Here is a 12500-nt window from a genome sequence, read left to right on the forward strand (position 1 = left end):
ATTGCTGAACCCTTCTTTTTGCTTCGTGTGCGTGGGGTAAATACAAAGAAACATTATGAGAATGGGCTGAAAGGTGCAGCCAGATCGAAGGGGAAGGGTTATCAAGTCTATAAAAGCTTTTGGGAAGGAAATGATGACACTATTACAGGATGATGCCTGTCATATTGATAGACTCGAGAGAAGAACAAAAAAGTATCTTTTCAGGGATGCAGGGCCGGATTTACGCAACGGCTACTGGGGCATGTGCTTCGGGGCCTCCACCACTCAACACATGCTCCACCACCTATTATCCAGGATTATTGTCATGATCTATATCCAATTTTTGCACGCCTTACTTAGCCAGCTGAAAGTGTACATGCAAGCAGGATTCCCATGATGCACAGACATGAAAAAAAAAATATATATATATATATATATATATATATATATATATATATATATATATATATATATACATACATACAGTTTATACACACAAGCGATATCCATGTTTAAGCAGTTGCTGTCTGCCCATATATATATCTATCTATATATATATATATATATATATATATATATATATATATATATATATATATATATATATATATATATATATATATATATATCTATCTGTCTATCTATCTGTGTCTCTCTGTCTCTCTCTCTCTCTCTCTCTCTCTCTCTCTCTCTCTCTCTCTCTCTCTCTCTCTCTCTCTCTCTCTCTCTCTCTCTCTCCCCCCCCCCCTGGTTGCAACATTGTTTGGGACGTCGCTATGCCACTGATGCAGTGTCCCCCTCCCCTAACCTGTACACTGGTACTCATTTTGCCGACCTCTGAAGGATGACAGGCTGAGTCAACCTCCTGGTGTTCAGCGGCCCAACAGGGCTTGAACTCAGGACCCTTGGATCCCAAGCCGCCACCCTAACCACTAAGCCAACACCAAGCTTCATATGCTATTATCACCATCAGGTCGTGCAACGTTACATGTAAAGCCGCTGTCACACCTTGACGTTTTAGCCAGCGTATGGCAACGTATCAAAATGTATGTAAAACGCTGGCGTACGCTGAACTATTGATTTTTTTTTCCAGTTTTGGGCGTATTCATAACGAGTTGGACGTATGCATAACGTTTAAGTAACGTACACAGAACGTTTCGATAACATATAGATAAGTTCTACCAACGAATGCTTAGCGTGTTTTCGGCGTTCACAACCTATGCCCAACGATAGTCTAACTTATGCATAGCGTGCGGAAGCGTATCGCCGACGATCACGTGGCGTAGGCTATTAATAGGCTGCGGCTCGATGATTCAGATCATAACCGCATTAGACATCGAAGTGTCAAGGTGCTGTCACACCTTGATGTTTTAGCCAGCGTATGTCGACGTATGAAAAATTTGCCGAATACGTTGGCACACGTCCCATACGTTATGGGTAAGTTTTGTATACGTTAAGAGCACGCTGAGCACACTGGCATACGTCGTAGTACGCTGAGTTCGTCGACAAATTTTAAGCATGCTGAAAATTTTTCGATGTATGCCAGCGTATGACGCACACGTTCCGCATACGCTGGCCATAAGTTGTAGGCACGTTATGCGATCGTTGACACGCGTCGACATACGCTACTTGTAAGTTACTCATAAGTCGAAACACATCAAGGTAATGTTTAGCGTACCCGAAACTTATTTCTAACCTATGAGTAACGTGCTTTGAACCTATGTGTAACGTATCTCCAACGCATATTGACATATGTAGATGTATTTGACGTCTTCCGGATGACCACAGAACTTACTGAACGTGTTTTGAATTTATAGCTACCGTATAATGGGGTATTGGCAGCGTTTAGGGGAATTGGTATATAAAAATGGGGTTCACATAGGAGGAACCCGTCATTGTTCCAGACTCCATTGTTTTTTCTTTTTTCTTCATCGGCATGACGGTGATGTTGACACTTCGAATTCTAGTGCGGTTATGATTTAAATCGTTGTGCGGCAGCCTATTAATTATATTATATTATAACAGCACTAGAAATCAAAGTGTCAACATCACCGTCATAATGAAGAATGAAAAAAAAAACAAAAAAAAAAAACATGGAGTCTGGAACACTGACGCTAAACATCACCTCGACGTGTTTTGACTTATGAGTAACTTACAAATAACGTGTGTCGACGTGTGTCAACGATCGCGTAACGTGCCTACAACACGTTACTCATAGGTTAGAAATAAGTTTCAGGTATGCTAAACATTACCTCGCCATGTTTCGACTTATGAGTAACTTACAAGTAACGTGTGTCGACGTGTGTCAACAATTGCATAATGTGCCTACAATGTATGGCCAGCGTATGCAGAACGTGTGAGTCATACGCTGGCATATGTCGAAAAATTTTGAGCATGTTAAAATTTGTCGACGAGCTCGGCGTACTACGACGTATGCCAGCGTACTACGACGTATGCTAGCGTGCTCTTAACGTATACAAAACTTACCCATAACGTATTCGACGTGTGCCAGCGTTTTAGACAAATTTTTCATACGTCGGCATACGCTGGCTAAATCGTCAAGGTGTGACAGCGGCTTAAGTGTATGATTGTTGTTGTGAATTATAGCTTATTAACTCGAAATTACCCAGTGTCGCAAATTTGCTACAAAAATTGGGCGTTCAATGGGTATTTGACAAGTCTAGTTGGAAATTGTTTCGCTAATATAGTTCGCATTCACTTGTTCGAGGGATTTTTACTTTCTGTGTTGGAGGAATCCGATACCAGGAACATATAAAGCAATGCTTCTCGTTTCATTCCTTATCGTTCCAATACTTGATTTAAATCAAATGTTGCTTGGAAGTTGTAACAATAACACAATATATTTTTGACAGGCTAATTGCATGCTTTGCCAATCTTCATTTATCTGGAATCCATTGGTGGTAATAAAAGCCCACAAAAACACTCCTGAAATGATGTATTTTTTTCAATAATTTAACTTGTGGAACTTGTAATGTTCTTAAGGCAACTACACAAATAGAAAGTTGAATAGGGGTGTCACAGAATTAGATGTAAGAGTTCAGGATTCCATCAGTAAAAACGTTGAAAACCACTGCTTTACTTCATTGGTGGTGGCAAAAGGGCCACCACCACCCATGTGTCCCGAGGCGTACACCATAAAAAAATCCGGTGCTGCAGGGAATGTGATTACCCAAAGGAGTGGTGGTGGGCAGAAATCAAAATTTGGGATGATTATGAATTACTGGTTTAACCTGTGTGATCAGGCTTCTGGTGGGGGAAACGGGAAAACTATAAGAATGGCAAAAGTCCACAGATAAGTCGTCAACCTGACTTTGATGTGTTTCTTGTGTCTTGGCATCCTCTGAAAGATACTAATAAGTCTGAAGGCCTTTAATTCTGCCTCCAGGAAAGCCAGATGTTGTTCAGCAGTGGTAACCCATGTACATGTTGCAGGTTCTCACAAGACAATCCAATTTAAGCAAGAGATTTGTTTTTATGAACTTTTAAAACACTACAAACATGAGAATCCTAAAAGTTTTCTTGTGCAATAGCATCTTTAAAATACCAGGCTGAGCTTGTGGATATGCAGAGCAAAGTTCCTTCTCGACACACACAATGTCGCCATAAGCTTAACCTCATGACCCAATTCGCTCGTGAATACGAAGCATTATTTTCCAGACAAGAAGACAAGGTGAGGAGATGATCACTTTGAGGTTCTTCTTCATTATGGTTGTCCTCTGACAATCAGGCAAGTGACACCATCCTGCAACATGTGCTCATGCGCTTTGTTTCTCCCCTAGTCTGGTCACTGAAAATTGCAGCACAGAGTCGTGGATGCAAGCTTTCCCTCGAAGCGCTGGCAATTCAACCGACGATATAATTTCGACAGCTGGCTGCGAAACCACCGCACGACAAAAGCATACCTCGGTAAAGACAATGACAAATGGATTTGCATCGCGCCTGTTAATCCTCGGGTGGCTCAAAATGCCCGCAGACAGGATGCAGTAAGCTGTAAAATTGAAATTGTCATTCACATTGCCGCAATTAACTATTGCATAATAGGTGTTTTTGCATGTTCGCTACACGCGGCAAATTATGCCTCATAGGACGTTATAAATGACAGAACGGGAAGGTCTCACTTGCTCAAGTTCATTTCTCATCGTACAAGGTGGAAAGATTGCATTGCGCTCTTGGGTAACGCAACACATCTTTCAGGTGGCTTCATTACTACAATAAATTGGTTCATGGGCACCAGCAGTGACCACTATTTTCGTTGTGTCTGTGTGTCTGTGTGTCTGTCTGTTTGTGACCTCTCCAGAGCATAGCTCCATGACGTTTAATGCGATCTTGATGAAACTTGGACACAAGCTAGATATCATGGTCTAGTTGTGTTTTTTTTGTATGAGGGGCGTCCCACGCCCCTTGTGGGTGGAGCCATGCCCACTTGAACTTTTTATTTATTTTTTTTCTCGATTTTTTTTTTCTCGCAATTTCATTTCCTCGAAGCTGTGTGTAATGTCCATAAGTACAAAATATTTTAAAAATCCGATTTGATTTGGTCAATTTTGACGGAAAAGAAAAGAAAAGATACGTTTTAGGTTTTTACGGTAGGGCTTCCTCAAAAGCTTCCACTAATTCAATTGTACCTATCGTGGCATTGTTCAATAACGCCCGCGAACCATCGTCGCCTCCCGGCTAGTCTTTATCAATATTATTTTGAACAATCTGTCGAGTATTAAAGATTTGATGCATCTTCAGGGAGCATAAAATAAGGTGTGAAGTTCAAAGTTACTTGACAAGCACAATCCAAAACCTGTTTGTTTTATCCATAGATTATAAAAAAGAAAAAAAAAAAAATAGATGGGCACTCAGTAGAGCACATACCTTCACCACGCAATGCCTGATCCACGAGAACACACCGGGCCCAATACATTTTTGAGATATCCTGCACACAAACAAACAAACAAACAGACAGAAAGCGGTGAAAACCTAACCTCCTTCACCTTCGGTGGTGAGGTAACAATCCTAACTTCTTTGGAATAGCACAAGATAATTGGAAGACAACAATGTGAGATGGCAGGATTATTAAATAAGTTTTTACCCCGACGTTTGACTCTGTCAATAGAAGGAGTTTTCAAATTGTTTTCTCCTCTTCATCCTCCTCACATTTACGTCATTACTGTGATTGGTCATCAGACCGTCCACGAGATCGGTAACCAATTACAGCTCGAGCGCTTCAGAGCTCCTGCCAATCGTAGAGTTAGGCCACGCCCAGGCACGTGGTCAGTCCGTCTTCACCGTTTAAAGTTGAAACAGTCACACACGAAGGACATGTCTTCGTTGAGATGTGGATAGATTTGTGTTTCTGTCATCTTTAACTGCAATGGCACCTTACATTGTGTAGTCAAGCTGGCAGGAATTTGTGTCTACATTTATTTTATCGAAGAAATCGACGCCATAAAAAAGAAGGGGTGGGGGTCGTGCATAGTCGACATCTTGTATTGTCTGGTAATTGGCTGTGCAAGTATCATCAAAATCATATAGTAATCGACTTTTTTTTGACACCCGATCATTCATGGGATTCATTGTTATTTTTTTATATCGTCTGGTAATCGGCTGTCCAAATATCAACATCATTTGCAAATCAGCTTTCATTCAACGTCGGGGTCATTCGTGGTATTCAGCTTGTTTTTTTTTTATCCTTCTACATTTATACAGGAACTGTCAGGGGAACTTCCAATAGCTGAGAGTATCCATCTCAGGGGTGAGCAAGGGCTTTTAGAAGAGATCCAACATAGGAGTGGAGGAAGTGAAGAAACAGGTTGAAAAATAAAGGGATGATAAAGCTCCAGGACCGGAGAAAATATGCATCCAAGAAAAGTATGAGGGAGGTGGACGAGCAAATAAACATGGAGTGAGCAGAACGCTCGGTAGCCTCAGGACAGGTACCAGAGGATTGGAGAACAACAGATGTAACACCAATCTATACTAATAAAAGGGGTGTGTGTGTGTGTGTGTGTGTGTGTGTGTGTGTGTGTATGCGTGTGTGTGCGTGTGTGTGTGTGTGTGTGTGTGTGTGTGTGTGTGTGTGTGTGTGTGTGTGTGTGTGTGTGTGTGTGTGTGTGTGTGCGCGTGTGTGCATGCGTGTGTGTGTGCGTGTGTGTGTGTGTGTGTGCGTGCGTGTGTGTGTGTGTGTGTGTGTGTGTGCGTGCGTGCGTGTGTGTGTGCGTGCGTGCGTGTGTGCGTGCGTGGCGCGTGCGTGTCGTTGATTGGTATCTACATGTGCAGGTTTCAGAATGTGGAACGGAGTCCTCCCAGGGCAGATTTAAAGCATCCACCTTCATTTCAGTTAGGGGTCACGATTCATGGACCAAGCTCTGAAGTTTTCTGTTCTCAAAGTTTTGTGCCGAGGATATCACGATACACTTCAGGATCGTCGCTGAGCCCCGGACAGCTTCCAACTGTAGTTCGTTTGTAATAATATTCCCAGGGATGGTTTTTAGCTCACCTGTAAAGTAGCTCCGGGGGGCTTATGGGATGGTGCGTCGTCCGTCCATCCGCCCACAAATACAGTACTTGCTACTTCGTCAATCACGTGATATCACACGATAACAAAGTAAATCACACGATAACAAACCGAATCACACGATAAGAAATTGAATCACACGATAACAAACTGGATAATGCGATATCAAGTGAAATCACATGACATCACATGATAAACTAAATCACACGATAACAAACTGAATCACACGATAACAAGCTGTATCACGTGATGATGTGATATCAAACGAAATCACATGATATCACATGATAAACTGAATCACATGAAAACAAGCTAAATTGCATGATAATGCGATATCAAGCTAAATCACGTGGTATTGTATGATAACAAACTAAATCATGTGTTATCGCATGATAAACTAAATCACGCGATATCACATGATAAGCTAAATCATGTGATATCACATGATAAACTAAATGAAGCGATATCACAGAAGCTAAATCACACGATATCACACAATAAGCTAAATCACATGATATCACACAATAAACTGAATCACACAATACCACACAATACCATCTAAATCACACAATGTCAAACTAAATCATGTAATATCAAACTAAATCACGTGATATCACACAATAAGCTAAATCATGTGATATCACACAATAAGCTAAATCACACGATATCACACCATAAACTGCATCACGCAATACAACACAATACCATCTAAATAACACAATGTCAAACTAAATCATGTAATATCAAACGAAATCACATGATATCACACAATAATCTAAATCACGCGGTATCACACAATAAGCTTAATCAGGCGATAGCACACAATAAGCTAAATCACGTGATATCACACAATAATCTAAATCACGCGATCTCACACAATAAGCTAAATCACGCAATATCACACAATAAGCTAAATCACGTGGTATCATATGATAACAAACGAAATCACGTGTTATCGCATGATAAACTAAATCATGCAATATCACATTATAAACTAAATCACACGATATCAAATGATAAACTAAATCACACGATATCACACAATAAGCTAAATCACGTGGTATAATATGATAACAAACGAAATCATGTGTTATCGCATGATAAACTAAATCATGCAATATCACATTATAAACTAAATCACGCGATATCAAATGATAAACTAAATCATGCAATATCACATGACAAGCTAAATCACGCGATATCACAGAGTAAGCTAAATCACACGATATCACACAATAAACTGAATCACGCAACACCACACGATACCATCTAAAGCACACAATGTCAAACTAAATCATGTAATATCAAACTAAATCACGTGATATCACACAATAAGCTAAATCACGCGATATCACACAATAAGCTAAATCACGCGATATCACACAATAAGCTAAATCACGCGATTTCACACAATAAGCTAAATCACACGATATCACACAATAAACTGAATCACGCAATACCACACAATACCATCTAAATCACACAATGTCAAACTAAATCATGTAATATCAAAGTAAATCACGTGATATCACACAATTAGCTAAATCATGCGATATCACACAATAAGCTATATCACGCGATATCACACATTAAGCTAAATCACGTGATATCACACAATAAACTGAATCACGCAATACCACACAATACCATCTAAATCACACAATGTCAAACTAAATCATGTAATATCAAACTAAATCACGTGATATCACACAATAAACTAAATCATGTGATATCACACAATATGCTAAATCATGCGATATCACACCATAAACTGTATCACGCAATACCACACAATACCATCTAAATAACACAATGTCAAAGTAAATCATGTAATATCAAACTAAATCACATGATATCACACAATAAGCTAAATCACGTGATATCACACAATAAGCTAAATCACGTGGTATCATATGATAACAAACGAAATCACGTGTTATCGCATGATAAACTAAATCATGCAATATCACATTATAAACTAAATCACGCGATATCAAATGATAAACTAAATCACGCGATATCACATGACAAGCTAAATCACGCGATATCACACAGTAAGCTAAATCACACGATATCACACAATAAACTGAATCACGCAATACCACACAATACCATCTAAAGCACACAATGTCAAACTAAATCATGTAATATCAAACTAAATCACGTGATATCACACAATAAGCTAAATCACGCGATATCACACAATAAGCTAAATCACGCGATATCACACAATAAGCTAAATCACGCGATTTCACACAATAAGCTAAATCACACGATATCACACAATAAACTGAATCACGTAATACCACACAATACCATCTAAATCACACAATGTCAAACTAAATCATGTAATATCAAACTAAATCACGTGATATCACACAATTAGCTAAATCATGCGATATCACAAAATAAGCTATATCACGCGATATCACACAATAAGCTAAATCACGTGATATCACACAATAAACTGAATCACGCAATACCACACAATACCATCTAAATCACACAATGTCAAACTAAATCATGTAATATCAAACTAAATCACGTGATATCACACAATAAGCTAAATCACGTGATATCACCCAATAAGCTAAATCACGCGATATCATACAATAAACTGAATCACGCAATACCACACAATACAAGCTAAATCACACAATGTCAAACTAAATCATGTAATATCAAACAAAATCACGTGATATCACACAATAAGCTAAATCACGCGATATCACACAATAAGCTAAATCACGTGATATCACGCAATAAGCTAAATCACGTGATATCACACAATAAGCTCAATCACGTGATATCACACAATAAGCTAAATCACATGATATCACACAATAAGCTAAATCACGCGATATCACACAATAAGCTAAATCACGCGATATCACACAATAAGCTAAATCACGCGATATCACACAGTAAGCTAAATCACGCAATATCACACAATAAGCTAAATCACATGATATCGCACAATAAGCTAAATCACACGATATCACACAATAAACTGAATCACGCAATACCACACGGTACGATCTAAATCACACAATGTCAAACTAAATCATGTAACATCAAACTAAATCACGTGATATCACAAGATCAACGAAATCACATGACATCATATGATAACAAATGAAATCACACGATATGAAACTAAATCACGTGATGTCATACGATAAACTAAATCACGTGATATCACAAGATAAACTAAATCACGCGATATCACACAATAAACTGAATCACACAATACCACACGATACCGTCTAAATCACACAATGTCAAACTAAATCATGTAATATCAAATTAAATCACGTGATATCACAAGATCAACGAAATCACACGACATCATATGATAAGAAATGAAATCACACGGTATCAAACTAAATCACGGGATGTCATACGATAAACTAAATCATGAGACATCAAAGCAAATCACGTGATGTCTTATGATAACAAGCTAAATCATGTGATGTCATACGATAACAAACTAAATCACCCACAATTACATGATAACAAACTGAATCTTGCATTATCACTCGATAAGCTAAATCACGCGATATCACAAGATAAACTGAATGACACAATACAAGCTAAATCACATATTATCAAACTAAATCACGTGTTATCAAACTAAATAACGTGATAGTCCATGCGGCAAGATATTGAAAGAGTAACTGTGAGGTGAGACAGAGATGCATGGTTGTGTATTCCTCTGCACCAGACTGCGATAGAGCGACGGACCCACGTTCGAGGTGGGCCTGCTGCACTGTAAATGGTGGACTTGTAATACCTATCCCACCTGGAATGGCGCGACACGATACACATTTACATAAAGAATTTGCATTCCCCCCACCTCCCCCTTTCCGAGACCACTACCAAAGATATTTTTTTAAACACCCCTCTGCACTAATTGTAATTGTGCTAATCTTATGTGCAAGTAGGGATGTAATCGGTCCAGAAAAGTAGGAGGAGCGACAAACAAACAAATACACACCTGTCCATGAAGTGTAGTAAGGATTATCATATATGAAACTGTGAGAGTTGATTTCTTGGCCTCTCGTTTTGGCGGTAATGTTCTTCGAGGTTACCAAAGCCATTGTTCGGGCAGGACCGAGAACCCACCTGCAGCATTCAAATTTTGCCAAGCAGGCCACTTGGTTTGTCCTTGGGAACAGATCCCCAACATACACATCACTTTCTTCATGCAGCACATGCACGCATACCTTTAACTTCTTGCAATCCTGTTCTCTCTCTTACTTTGAAGAAGGGATCTTACTTGATACGTTTCCTCACCTTCTTCATCGTATGATTAACAAGATTTTAGCTCAACGATTTTGTGATGATGCCTTTTTGAAACGTCACAGTGAATTATTGACAGGAACTTGGAACGGTGTTATTGTTAAGTATTGTGATTCCATGCATACAGAATTCATCTGTCATCGTTACGCAGACAGCAGCACCGTTTATATGCATAACCGAGTGGCACACAATGCTTATAACCTGCTCCCCGAAAACGAAATCCATCATCGTGGGAATGCGGTCTGTCCATCCAAATGAATAACTGAACAGCAACATCCTCAAGAAACAAGATTTTTACTCATGTATTGCAGGTTCAAATCCAGTCTGGCTCTCAATTCTAGGGGGTGCCAGAATGAAACGCTGCATGTAGCTGATCAGCATCAGCTTTTGGAGGAGATGTTAGGCCTGTTGACCCCTCTGTGTTCACCTATCTTTTTGCCTCACCATTAGTTCTCTTAACTCTTTTATTCAGCTTTTAATCAAAGAGAGAAGAGAATGTCAGCCAGCTTCTTTAAGGAGTTATCGACCACAACCTCAGGAACCCTGTTGCTCACCACATTTTAGTCCTGCTCCATTCATCATAAGTAAATAAAAGTTTTCTAATCAACACAATAATAGATAACCACATCAGATACATCAGAAAAAATCTCCCAAGCATTCGACACCATTTGGTACCCAGCGTGAAACTTACTACTAATGGCATAAGGGGTCCTCTCCTTGACTAGTTGGTGGATTCTCTTAATTTTCTTAAATAATAAGTGGCTTATGAAGGAGCTTTAACTCATGCCCTTTTCTTAGAAGCTGTTCTCCCTTAAGGCAATACCCTGAGACCCATCCTGTATGCATTAACGATCTCTCAGTCTCTTTGGAAAACCTTGTAAGTTACTTTGCAGGTGACTCCATTATTTGTTTGGAAATCTTTCACTCCAATGCCACCAGGCAGGCTGTAACCACCTCCTTGTCCATAATTTAGAGAAAATATGAAGCTGGTTAATCATCTTGAATGCATCATTCAATTTTTCCAAGTTCCACACACATACTCTGTCTCTAAGGGCTGACAGGATGACCTATAGGAGGTATGCATACTCGCCTTCAAGCTGTCTAGCCTGGATTTGAATCCGGACCCAGCTATAAACTGTCACCCCGGTGTTTCACAGGCAGGACGATTCATCAATGTGTGTGCTGTCCCTTGGTTGGATGTTAAACGGACATCCCATCTGCCAGCATTCGTTGGTGGATGTTAAAGATCCCTTGGTGTCCTTTGCAAAGAGTAGGTAAGCTATCGCTGACACCATGACCAAATTCCAAATTCGTGCTCATCAGTGGCACATGGGCTTCAAACATGTGCTCATCAGTGGTGCTCATCAGTGGCACAGCTGCACCCTCAGCTAATGATGCTACCCCGCAACCTTGTGCTGCATACAAATGAAGAAGACTTTGGCTTGATAGAAAGCCAGTATGGCTAAACCATAAACTTACTTTTGAAATCGACCTCTGAAATTGTGTAGTTTTTGTAACTCTTTGGACAAAATGTGCTGAGACATTTTCTTGGTCATTAACATACCCAGGTTGGATTCCAAGGCATGGAGGAACCTTGAAATATTTAAAGCGAGCTATCATTCCTTGGTCTTCTCAGCTCCTACAAGTGTACAAAGCCTTCATCTGCAGTGTCAGAGAGTACGGATGTTCTCGA

The 12500-nt window shown here is 39.6% G+C and overlaps 1 long non-coding RNA gene across 1 annotated transcript in view; it reads right to left on the minus strand.

Moving 5' to 3' along the window:
- LOC147020166 (uncharacterized) overlaps positions 1 to 12500 on the minus strand; it is a 97604-nt gene that overhangs the window by 62850 nt on the left and 22254 nt on the right. Inside the window, exon 3 of the long non-coding RNA XR_015061671.1 lies at positions 4864 to 4924. This is a non-coding gene — a long non-coding RNA (uncharacterized LOC147020166). The remainder of the gene's footprint in view (positions 1 to 4863; positions 4925 to 12500) is intronic.

The sequence above is a fragment of the Eptatretus burgeri genome, chromosome 9 (assembly GCF_056783735.1).
Source record: "Eptatretus burgeri isolate ZD-2024b chromosome 9, Ebu_testis_v1, whole genome shotgun sequence".
NCBI lineage: Eukaryota > Metazoa > Chordata > Myxini > Myxiniformes > Myxinidae > Eptatretus > Eptatretus burgeri.